Here is a 12,165-nt window from a genome sequence, read left to right as displayed (position 1 = left end):
CAAAACTTATTTATTTAATCTTGCTTTTAACTAACATCTTTTTGTCCTTTAATTTCATCTTCATTTTGATTTCATTTTTATGTTTGTTCTCTTTTCCAATTGTTAAGCATTTGGAACTACATCATCTGTATGAAGTATTATTATATCTTTATTTTATCTCAGCTCAAGCTGGTAAAGCTTAAAGTACAGGGCAAGCACACTCATTTCACAATTGCTAAGAAGTTTCAGACAATTCTAGTGCTGGTCAGTAGTGTAGCTTTCCGAAGATTTACATAGATATTTCTGTGTAACCCTAATTGTTTAATGCTATTGTGTGCTGTCTTGGGATGATACCTGTTGTGGATATTACCATTTGAATAGTGTATACCTTCTTCATGTTCCATAGTCTTTCAATTTCCTCTTTGGATTCTGCATATTTCTGTTGGTTTTTGCTTAGTGATTTCTGTATGTTATGCATGTTTGGAATGGCTATTAATTAAGCAGATTTTGCTTCTTTATCCTGAAATATTATATCCAGATTGTTAATATGGATTTCCCTATCTTTAATAATGGATAGGTTATAATATAATTTGTAGGACTCTGACTCTAAAGCTGATTCAGGTTTGTATTTATAGTAAAGTATGGTGTTTTTATGAGTTTGCATTGTAAAGCAAGGTTTTGGTGAACGAAGTTTGCCACTTGATTGTGCCCGTGTGAGAAATCAGATTAAGTTGCACTTCTGCAGGATCCTGTAATGAGATGGATTATTTTGGTTTATCTGGCATTTTCTGCATTTATCATCTTGAATTTTTGGTCTTTTATAACGCATTTTTGATTTTTTTTGTGTTAACCACCTGATCCTGTATTGCCACAAGGAACCCCTCTGTTTCAGGGAAGAGGTCTCCAACTCTGAGCCAGGCTGTCAAACCATCTAGTCTGCTCAGATCATGGGTATGTCTCCATGGAAGAGTCATGCTCAGCCATTAGTGATGTACTGCTTATGTTAATCAAAATGGCTTCTTTGTTAAAAATAAAACTGCTTCCTTGTTATGCTAACTGAGAGAGAATCTTGTCTTGCAGAGCATTCTCTAAGCTTTTCACAGCCTGTTTAGGTTTATAATTGCTGATAATGGGGATTGCATTCATTTGTTAACCAATGGGGTTGGATGTCATTTTTCTCTTTTGAGTATGGGAACTGGGATTTTTGCAGTCTTTTCGAGAGTGGGGGGGGGGGGGGGGAGAAGACGCCGAAAAAGGTGGACGTGTGCCACACTGTTTAGTCGACCACTTTGGGTGGTCCCAGGTGCGAGGTCATGAAGGTCGGAGGAGAGCAAAGGGTGGTCGAATGGTTTGATGGTTCAGCTCCAACGATGTGCGCTAAATTGACTGAACTCTGATAAATTTTGGCACCTTTTACTTTATTTTCTTTGCCTTCATATATACTGTATCATTAGTAATCACTTAGCTCTAGTAAAATCCTTAAGGTATATTCTATAACTGTATCTGGTGTGGGATTGATATTGTGTGTGCAATGCCGCATTACCTGTGTTTCCACAGCATCTGTGTATATGGGAGGCGGGGTTGGTGAGTGGCTGGAATTTTTCCCCTAGACATATACCAGCCTGTTGGGTAAGCGTTACAGTGATAATTACATAATTTTTTAGGGTTGTGCTTTCATTTAAGTTTAGTGAGAAGTAATTTTTATCAAAATTGCATATGCCTGCATGGAGCTCTGACAACTGTTTTTGTTCATAAAAATATATTCTTAGCAGCTTTATATGACTGTTGTGTAATCTTTTAATGCTTGCTATTCCTCTTGCTCCTTCTGTTCTAGGTAGTGTTAATCTAAATGTGTTCAAATGTACATAGAGTTTTCTAAAATTTGTCATTTTAGTTCTTATTTTTCTTTATAAATTTTCCAGACTAGTTTCAGACCAATATATTATGCCAAAAGAATGTGTCGAAAAGAGCTGAGCAAAAGTGTTTATTGCCTTTGTTATATTTTTACTATTGAGCTCTGTTTGGCAGACTTTCTTAAGCTGTGAAGTAAATTCTGTGCAAAGCTTTATTGCACTATGATCTTTTTTCTTTGCTTGTTGATACTTGTATGTTTTCATATTCATCCATCAGTTATATTGTTTCCTGCTACTCTGATTTATATTCTGCTTGGTCTATTGCACTTTACTTTATGTTGAATGATCTGTACTTAGCTAGTCCAAAGTTCATGTTAATATCTTTTGAAAAATAGTTCTACTATTGAATTAATTGTTTCAGCTTTACTGATGAAGGAGCATATAATTTCAAATTGTCCATGTATAGGTGTGGCAAGGTGTAATTTGTTTGGTTGTTTCTAATTTAATGCTTCATTTTCAACCATTAGACAGAGTGGTTAAAGCTATACAAAACCATATTGGGCTTACAGAGTTGCCCTAGAAAATACCTTGTTTTTTTATTGTTAATAGATCAGGTGATGATAGTATGGCAATACTTCATCACATATTGTAGGAATTTCACAGATATTAGATGTAGTTTATTTTTATTAATATCTATTAATATGAGGGTGGGAAAGAATTAAAAGCCTTTTGATAGTCAATTTAACAACATGAAAGATTTTTGTTTTTCCACTGGTCTTGATTTAAAATTACAGAATCTATTGCTCTTTATATCCGTTTGTATTCTAATGGCATCCTTTCTGCTCTTCTGTGAGTATATTGTGCTTATCTAAGTGAGTGGTGACTAGTTGTGAGATGCATGTATTACAATTTTATATATAGTTTGTAAAATACTTTGATGAATCAGTTGTGATTTTTCCTTTAGGTAAGAGATATGTTTTACCTTCTGACTAAAATTTGGGCACTTTTACAGCATTTTTAAAGAAAATTCTTGATATTTATTAACAGGTATAGATGAAGGCAAGTAAAATGATAACACCAATAATTTTGAATATTGTCCCTGCAGTATTTTTCCAGTTGTGAGTATTTTTTATAATCACTCTTAGCATTACCATTGTAACTTCAGGTGTTTGCATGTTTTCAATTTTGTGTGCACGTTCTTTTTCCTCCCTAATCCAGCTTGTTTGTTGATTGTGCATCACACTGTTTGACCAGATATTAGACCAAAAGTTCATATTCTCTGTGTTTGCTGGTAATTCTGTGCTACGGTTGGTGACATTCTGGTGTGTCAAATTTAGTTTTATTGTCCAGTATAAACCTTTTTCACTGCTCCTGTACTGATGATTCTGTTTTCTTCATCCTGCCCATTTCATGTATCTATTTAGTTTGGCTTTGTATGTACTTAGCTCTTGTTTTAGTGCAGTTATAAATTCTGCAATGCTTTTGCTTGTTTGATTGTATCTTATCAACCTTATATTTCCTTAGAATTTCCTTAGCTTTTTTCTTAACTTACTTGCTCAGGATATCCATTTTATACCCCATTAAGCAGGCTATTTCTGCTCTTAAGGTTTCAATTTTGTTTCTTAATCTCTTCTGCCATTTCAGTGTTGTCACTTCATTACTCAGTTTTGGATTTCTTTTAATGAATGACTTTAATTTGGAGGCTTGCTCTATACTGCTGTTATTGCTGTGTAGTATGCTATTGTGTGTAGTTCTTCAAATGTTTCAAGTTTTCCTAAATATTGTTTAGAGTAGTAATAGCTTTTGCAAATGTTGAGGATGTGTTTTATTTTAGTATGTAGGGTCTTTTTTGTTGGGTCAGTGCCCATATATTCTGTTAGCATGATGTAAAATGTTAGGATACCTTTGTCTGTAAGTTCAGCTTCATTATCATCATTCTGTGAGGCTCTGGCTGTGTTGTTGCTATTACTGTCAGGTTGGGGAACAGTTGTCGAAGTAATTCTATTTTCATCAGTGCTTGAGAGGTGGCATTATCATTAGCTTCTTGAATATCACTGGTAAAACCTGAGGTGTGGGCATAGCCAAGTATGCTAATTTCTTTATTGCTAGGAACTTACAGACTATTCTAGTGGTGTTCAGTATTGTGGCTTTCTGAAGATTTACATAGATATTGCTGTATAGGGGTAATTGTTTAATGCAATTGTGTAGTGACTTTAGGATGATACCAGTTGTAGAGATTACTATTGGGACAAAGTATACCCTGTTTATGTTCCAAAGTCTTTCAATTTCCTCTTTTATTTTAGCATATTTCTGGTGTTTTTCACTTAATTGATTTCTGCAGGTAATGTGGGTTTGGAATGGCTATATCTATTAAGTAGGTTGTTCTTACTTGTTTATCCTCTACTATTATATCCAAACAGTTATTATGGATTGCCCTACCTGTAATGATGGATCAGTTGTAATATAATTCATGGCTTCTGACACTAAAACTGGATCTGGCTTGACTTATAGTAAGGTGTGATTTCTTTAATGACTTTGTATTTTAAAGCAAAGTTTTGGTGAATGATGTTTGCCACTTGGTTGTGCCTGTGTAAGCAATCAGATTGAGTTAAACTGCTACAGGATTCTGTAATGTGCTGGATTGTCTCTGGTTTTTCTTGGCCTTTTCTACATTTATCATCTTGAGTAATAATAATAATTATTATTTTTATTATTACTGCATCTAGTGTTCCCAGTGTGGGATTCTCTACACTAGTGACACTCAACATAACCTGGGGGATCACTTTAAGGAGCACTTTTGTTCTGTCTTCTGTAACAGCCAGGATCTCCTGATGGTTATCCATTTAAATTCCACTTCCCATTCCAACACTAACGTGTCTGTCCATGATCTCCTTTACTGCTAAATTGAAGCTAGATGCATTTTAGTGTAACAAAATCTCATATTCTGTCTTGGAAGTTACTAACCTGATGGCATCAACATCTATTTCTCCAACTTCCGGTAACAAATTCCCTCTGTACCCCTATCACCCTGTCTTTGCTTCATTTATCCCACAGGTTCCTTTATCCTTTCTTTTCCTCTTCACTGCTCTCACAACCTGGCAGCACTCATACCTTCCTTTCTCTATTTCCTTACCACCTTCCTATTATTCCATGTTATTTTCAACAGATTCCATCTTCTTTGGGTTTTCACATCATTCTCACTTTCCCTTTACTCTCTCCCTCCAGCAATTACCTTTTCACTCCTGCATTCAGCTAGTGCACCAGAACACAAGAAATAAGAGTAACTGAAGTAGGATGTCTGTCTGCCATCTAATATGATCACTGCTGATCTTTGCTGGCCTCATCAACCCTTCTGCACCAGTTCTGCAAAGCTCTCAATTCATTGACCTGTCAAATACTATCTCTATTGCGCGTGGCCAAGTGGTTAAGGCATTTGTCTACCTATCTAAAGGTCCTGAAGGTCACTAGTTCGAGCCTTGGCTGAGGCTTGCGTGTGTGTCCTTGAGCAAGGCACTTAACCACACATTGCGCTACGACGACTCCGGTGCCAAGCTGTATGGGTCCTAATGCCCTTCCCTTGGACAAAATCAGTGGTGTGGAGAGGGGAGACTTGCAGTTTGGGCAACTGCCGGTCTTCCATAAGAAAAACCTTGTCCAGGCTTGTGCCCTGGAAACTTTCTAAGGTGCAAATCCATGGTCTATCGAGACTAAGGAGACCTCCCTTACCTTACTATCTCCATCTCAGCTTATGTAATGACATGGCCTTCACCACCCTCATGGTGTGAAAATTGTAGAGATCTACTACTGTCTGAGAACAGAAATTTCTACACACCTCAGTTTAATATGATTGTCCTCGTATTTTATAGCAATGTTTTCTTTGATGATTACTCTCCCACTGGTGAAAACTAATTGCCAGGGAAATATGCAGATTATCACTGTGTTGCCTTTATGGCATGTGTTTAGTTTATAATATTTTCGCTTAGTAATTCGTTTGTTAGCATTTTCTAGCTAAAGTTAGGATTGTTTAAAGTAAATTCATTGTCTGTGATATATCGCGGCATGTGATGACGTCACAGCCGGTTTCGCCGCGTCTTGTGGGAAAATACCAGTTTGGAGAAACGGGAAGGTGGGGGCTCACATGTGCGAGTCCAGCGCAAGAAAAGTTGTCTTCTACGCATTAGAAACATAGTGAAGCAACGCTGTAAGTTCATGAGATAATCGATGTGTTGAATTAAAATGTTAACGCTGATTCTGTTAAAAGTAATGACGGTCGATAAGGTTTATGTTTTCGTTAGTTAAAGAGTTGCAGATAGTTTGTGTTGAAGTGTATTTAAAGCAGTCAATGGCGTAGGTAGATTCTGACTGTATGCTGCACTTTAATGTAATGTAGTTGTTGTAGTTTTACTTTTGCAAGTATTTAAGATGTACATGTGATATCAAGAAGGAAACAAATGCTCTACAAACCTTGTATTGTTTTATCAATAGTTTTCACCATACTTTAATGAGCAAGAGTGAACAGTAAACAGTTAATCTTACTGCAATCCTGTTTTCATTGACTATGGTTTACCTCGGTGTTTAGTTCAGCGTTATCTTACACGCTGAGCGAGAACACTACAGTGAAAAGGCGGCATTATCAGGTGTTTCAAGTGCTGCAATGACAACTCGACCCAGCATCAAGTCGTTGCCATCCAGCGACAGGGGTAGTAGGGCATCATCAAGTAAGGCCGACTATGCAAGAGCTAAAGCAGAATCCGCCAAGGTGCGAGTGCGCTACGCCAAACAAGAAGCAAAACTGAAGATGGAAGCGGATGCCAGAGAAGCTGAAAACTAGAAGGAAGTGGCTGCCAGAGAAGCCGAAAACCAGTTGGAAAGGGCAAGGATAGCGGCAGAGTTAGAAGTGCTGACGCTGGAATGAGAAGAAGAAGCTGCCAGGGTGGAAGCAGAGTTCATAGAAGATGCTGAAGAAATGCATGATCCGGTTGACGTAAAATCTACTTCAGAAAAGATCCGATTGGAACGCACAAGCAACTATGTCTGATCTCAAACAGACTGGAAGATTTGTTCTTTCTCTCCATACTTAATCGATAACGTCCCATTTCATGAGGAGTCTCAGAGAGGCCCGATTTCATCACATCCATCCGAGCAAGACAATTTACCCTTGCAACTCCACGATGAATTCAAGAATGAAAGGGCTCATGACAAGTACTTCTGGACACCAAACTTACCAGATTTGGGGAGAAGAGAGGCAAAGACCGAATTCAGAACAGCGAATTCCATAACAGATGTACGCCCTCAGTCATATACCCACCGACATATTCCCACAGCCCGCATGCCATTTGCAGTTGAACCCCTGGCACAGTATTTAGCACGACGAGATCTCGTCACCTCAGGACTATACCAGTTTGACGATAAACCTGAAAATTACTGTGCATGGTACTCCACATTCACCAACGCTATAGACAGAGTCCAGCTCAGAGCAACCCATGAGTTGGATCTTATGGCAAAATGGCTGGGGAAAGAATCATGCGAACAGGTGAGATGCATATGTTCAGTGTACATCAACAACCCCGAGCTAGCCTTAAGCAAAGCATGGGAGAGACTTCGGGAGGGCTATGCAGCCCCTGAAATTATTGAAGCGGTGCTATACCGACGTCGGGAAAATTTTCCTAAGGTGTCAGCCAAGGACCACATTAAGTTAAGGGAGCTCGGAGATTTACTCATGGAGATTCAAGGTGCCAAAGAAGATGGCTACTCAACTGGTCTAGTATACCTAGATACTCCATCCGGGATTAGACAAATCATGGACAAACTTCCATTTGGGCTGCAGGACAGGTGGGTATCTGTTGCCTCAGAGTACAAAGAAGACAACAATGGTCGATTTCCTCCCTTTGAGTATTTCACTAGGTTTGTGTGCAAGGTGGCGAAGAAGTGAAACGACCCTAGCCTCATGGGTCCAGGAAGCAGTACAATTTACACCAAGCCAGATGAATCCTCTTCGAATAATTTCAACATTAATAAACCCGTCTCAGTGTTTAAGACTGAAGTCTCTACAACTAACCACGACCCTAGCAAAAATTGTCCATTGCATAACAAACCCCACCCCCTCAAAAAATGCAGAACATTTAGGGAAAAACTCCTTGAAGAGAGGACGGCCCTTCTCAAGGAGAAAAGAATATGTTTTAAATGCTGTTCCTCTACCTCTCACCTTGCTAGAGAGTGTACGATCGCCGTGAAGTGTCCGGAATGTAATAGCACTAATCACGATGGGGCCAGGCATCCCGGCCCGTTACCACAAACCGACAACGCTCCTTCACCCCCATAACAGGACGGCGGGGCGGGGGGGGGGTGGAGAGGCTCACTCCAGGACAACTGTTGTCAGCTCGAGCTGTACAGAAATTTGCAGTCAAGCTCAGTCAAGCCGTTCTTGTTCAAAGATCTGCCTCACTAAGGTGTACCTAAGGGTGTACCCAAAGACAAGGCCATCAAAGCCTATGTAATTCTGGACGATCAGAGCAATTGCTCACTAGTCAGTCCAGAGTTCTTTAACTTGTTCAACATTGAGAGTAAGCAGTTCCCACACTATCTTAGAACTTGCTCAGGCAACGTGGAAACTTATGGAAGGAAGGCAGAAGGCTTCCAGCTCAAGTCCCTGGATGGTAAAGTCATCATCTGTCTCCCTCCACTCTTAGAGTGCGATGAAATTTTGAAGAACCGCCCTGAGATCCCAATGCCAATTGCGGTGCTACACCAGCTACATCTCCACCACATCGCCAAACACATCCCAAAATGGATCCAAAAGCAGAAATACTCTTGCTATTAGGAAGAGATGTTCTTTGGGTGCACAAGGATAGGCAGCAGGTCAATGGACCACACGACGCCCCCTTTGCGCCACGCCTGGATCTGGGCTGGGTGCTGATAGGAGAGGTGTGCCCTGGCAATGTACACAAACCGATGGTTAGCACACTCAAGACCAATGTGCTAGAGAGTGGCCGCCATTCAATTTTTCAACCCCGCACAAGTGTCACGTGTATTAAGGAAGCACGACAAGGCTTTAACAAACGTAAAGTAACTGACGAGACACTGGGTCAGTCAGATTCACTCAAACTGAGCATGATAATAAACTTGCTCAATCAGCTCAAGATGCCATTTTCTTAAAAACAAAGGACACCAAGGTCTTCAGAGATGAAGCAAATAATGGGGTCGCCCCACTGCCTTTCAGAGAACCCCGCCAGTGCTTGCCAAACAACAAAGAGCAGGCAGTCAAGTGGTTCACGTCCTTGCAAAAAACCCTGAAAAGGAAACCTGAGATGCAGCAACGCACCCAATTGACCCATGAGGTACTGTGCACACTAATAGAGGTCACAGCCATTATAAATGCACGACCACTCCTACCTGTGTCTTCTGACCCGGAAAACCCCTTCATACTCTCGCCATCAATGCTCCTTACGCAGAAGGCAGGAGCTCCCCCTCCACCAGGGGACTTCTCCAATAAGTATCTGTACACAAAGCAATGGAGACAGGTCCAGGCTCTGACAAATCAGTTCTGGTCTCGTTGGAGACAGGAATATCTACCTTTGTTGCAACACAGACAAAAGTGGACAGAACCCTGCAGGAATGTTCAACTTGGAGATTTAGTCCTGCTCAGGGACAAGCAAATTGCCCGCAACTGCTGGCCAATGGCCAGAGTCACTGCTACATTCCCTAGTAGGGATGGACATGTCAGGAAGGTCGAGTTGAAAACTACCGACCAAGGTGATGTGAAAATTTACCAAAGGCCAGTTACAGAAGTCATTCTACTTCTACCTAAGGACTGATTTAGAGACTGAAGTTTTGTATTCTGTTCATTGTGACCTTACGAAGGTCAAGCGGGGAGTGTGTTGCCTTAATGGCATGTGTTAAGTTTATAATATTTTCGCTTAGTAATTCATTTGTTAGCATTTTCTAGCTAAAGTTAGGATTGTTTAAAGTAAATTCGTTGTCTGTGATATATCGCGGCAAGCGATGACGTCATAGCCGGTTTCGCCGCGTCTTCTGGGAAAATACTGGTTTGGAGAAACGGGAAGGTGGGGGCTCACATGTGCGAGTCCAGTGCAAGAAAAGTTGTCTTCTACGCATTAGAAACATAGTGAAGCAACGCTGTAAGTTCATGAGATAATCGATGTGTTGAATTAAAATGTTAACGCTGATTCTGTTAAAAGTAATGACAGTCGATAAGGTTTATGTTTTCGTTAGTTAAAGAGTTGCAGATAGTTTGTGTTGAAGTGTATTTAAAGCAGTCAATGGCGTAGGTAGATTCTGACTGTATGCTGCACTTTAATGTAATGTAGTTGTTGTAGTTTTACTTTTGCAAGTATTTACGATGTACATGTGATATCAAGAAGGAAACAAATGCTCTACAAATCTTGTATTGTTTTATCAACAGTTTTCACCATACGTTAATGAGCAAGAGTGAACAGTAAACAGTTAATCTTATTGCGATCCTGTTTTCATTGACTATGGTTTACCTCGGTGTTTAGTTCAGCGTTATCTTACACCTGAGCAAGAACACTACAATGACATCAAGACTTTGCAGCTTTGATTTGATGCTGTTGCTGAAAGCTTATTACATTGGCTAATGGCTTATCAATTTCACTGACTGCTTCTTGAGCAGCAGGAAAGCAATGTTATTGAAAGGTATCATTTTACACTGTCATGTCATCATGTGATTTCTTCCCTCTGCTTCTATCACTGTACAATGTTTGTTGATTTCTAGAACTACTTTAATATGTACAGTATGTTTAAGACAATGAGAGGGGGACTAATATCCTAGCAGGAAGGTTTGCTGGTGCTGCACGAAGGGGATTAAATAGCATTGCAGGTGGATGGGAACCAGAGCACCATGATGTGTAGTGGAGAGGTTGTGAAGACAGCAGTTGTTAAGACCTCAGTCAAAGTCAGGAACCAAATGTTCTGAGCGTGATTTGACTAATGTTCTGAGATGTGTATATTTCAATGCATGAAGTGTTGCATGAAGTACATGAAAGGCAGATAAGAAAGGTATGACCACATTAATGGGGCTATATTATACACTGCCCAACAGTCCATGGGGTTTAGATGGACTGATCTGTAGAGAGATTGCAGACCGTTGTAAGAAATGTAAGGTTGTTATAGTAGGTGATTTTAACTTTCTGAGTATGACTGGGACTCCCAAACTGTAAAAAGACTAGATGGAATAGAGTTTGTCAAATGCATTCACAGAAGTTTCCCCTGGCCCTTACAAGGTGTTCCCTCAGAACCTGTGGGAGGCAATTGCAGAAACTGCAGGGCCTGTAGCTGAGATATTTGAATCTTTTAGCCACAGGTGAAGTACTGGAGGATTGGAGGATAGCTAATCCACTGTTTAAGAGAGGTTCTAAAAATAAACCAGGTAATTACAGGCTGGTGAGCCTGACATCAGTAGTGGCAAAATAATTGGAAGGTATTCTACGGGAACAGATATATGAATATTAGGATAGAGATACTCAGCAGGAATATCCCTATCTGATTAAGAATAGTCAGCATAGCTTTGTGTGTCGTAGGTCATGTTTAACCAATCTTATAGAGTTTTTCAACAAAGTTACCAGGAAAGTTGATGAAGGCAAGGCAGTGGATATTGTTTAATTTAAGGCATTTGACAAGGTCCCACAAGGGAGTTTGATCAAGAAGGTTCAGTCACTTGGTATTCAAGATGAGGTAGTAAATTGGATTAGTCCTTGGCTTTGAGGAAGAAGACATTGAGTGGTACTAAAGGGCTCCCTCTCTGACTGGAGGTCTGTGACTACTATCTTGGAGTGCCACAGGGGTCATGCTGGGTCCGGTGTTGTTTGTCATCGATATCAATGAGCTGAATGATAACGTAGTTAACCAGATCAGCAAATTTGTGGATTACGCCAAGATAAGGGATGCAGTGGACGATGAGGAAGATTATCAGAACTTGCTGTGGGATCTGGATCAGCTGGAAAAATGGGATAAAAATGGCAGATGGAATTTAATGCAGGCAAGAGCAAGGTAGGACCAGAGTTGATCTTGCATAGTGAATGGTAGGGCACTGAGGAGCACAGTAGAATAAAAGGATCTGGGAATATAGGTCCGTAATTCATTGAAAGTGGCATCACAGGTAGATAGAGTCATAAAGAAAGCTTTTGCCAATTTGGCCTTCATAAATCAAAGTACTGAGTACAGGAAATGTGATGTTATGTAGAAATTGTAAAGATGTTGGTGTGGCCTAATTTGGAGTATTATGTGTAGTTTTGGTCACCTACCTACAGGAAAAATGTAAACAAGGTTGAAAGAGTACAAAGAACATTTTTAAGGA

This window comes from Hypanus sabinus, chromosome 2, assembly GCF_030144855.1.
Source record: "Hypanus sabinus isolate sHypSab1 chromosome 2, sHypSab1.hap1, whole genome shotgun sequence".
NCBI lineage: Eukaryota > Metazoa > Chordata > Chondrichthyes > Myliobatiformes > Dasyatidae > Hypanus > Hypanus sabinus.
This window is presented reverse-complemented; position numbering follows the sequence as displayed.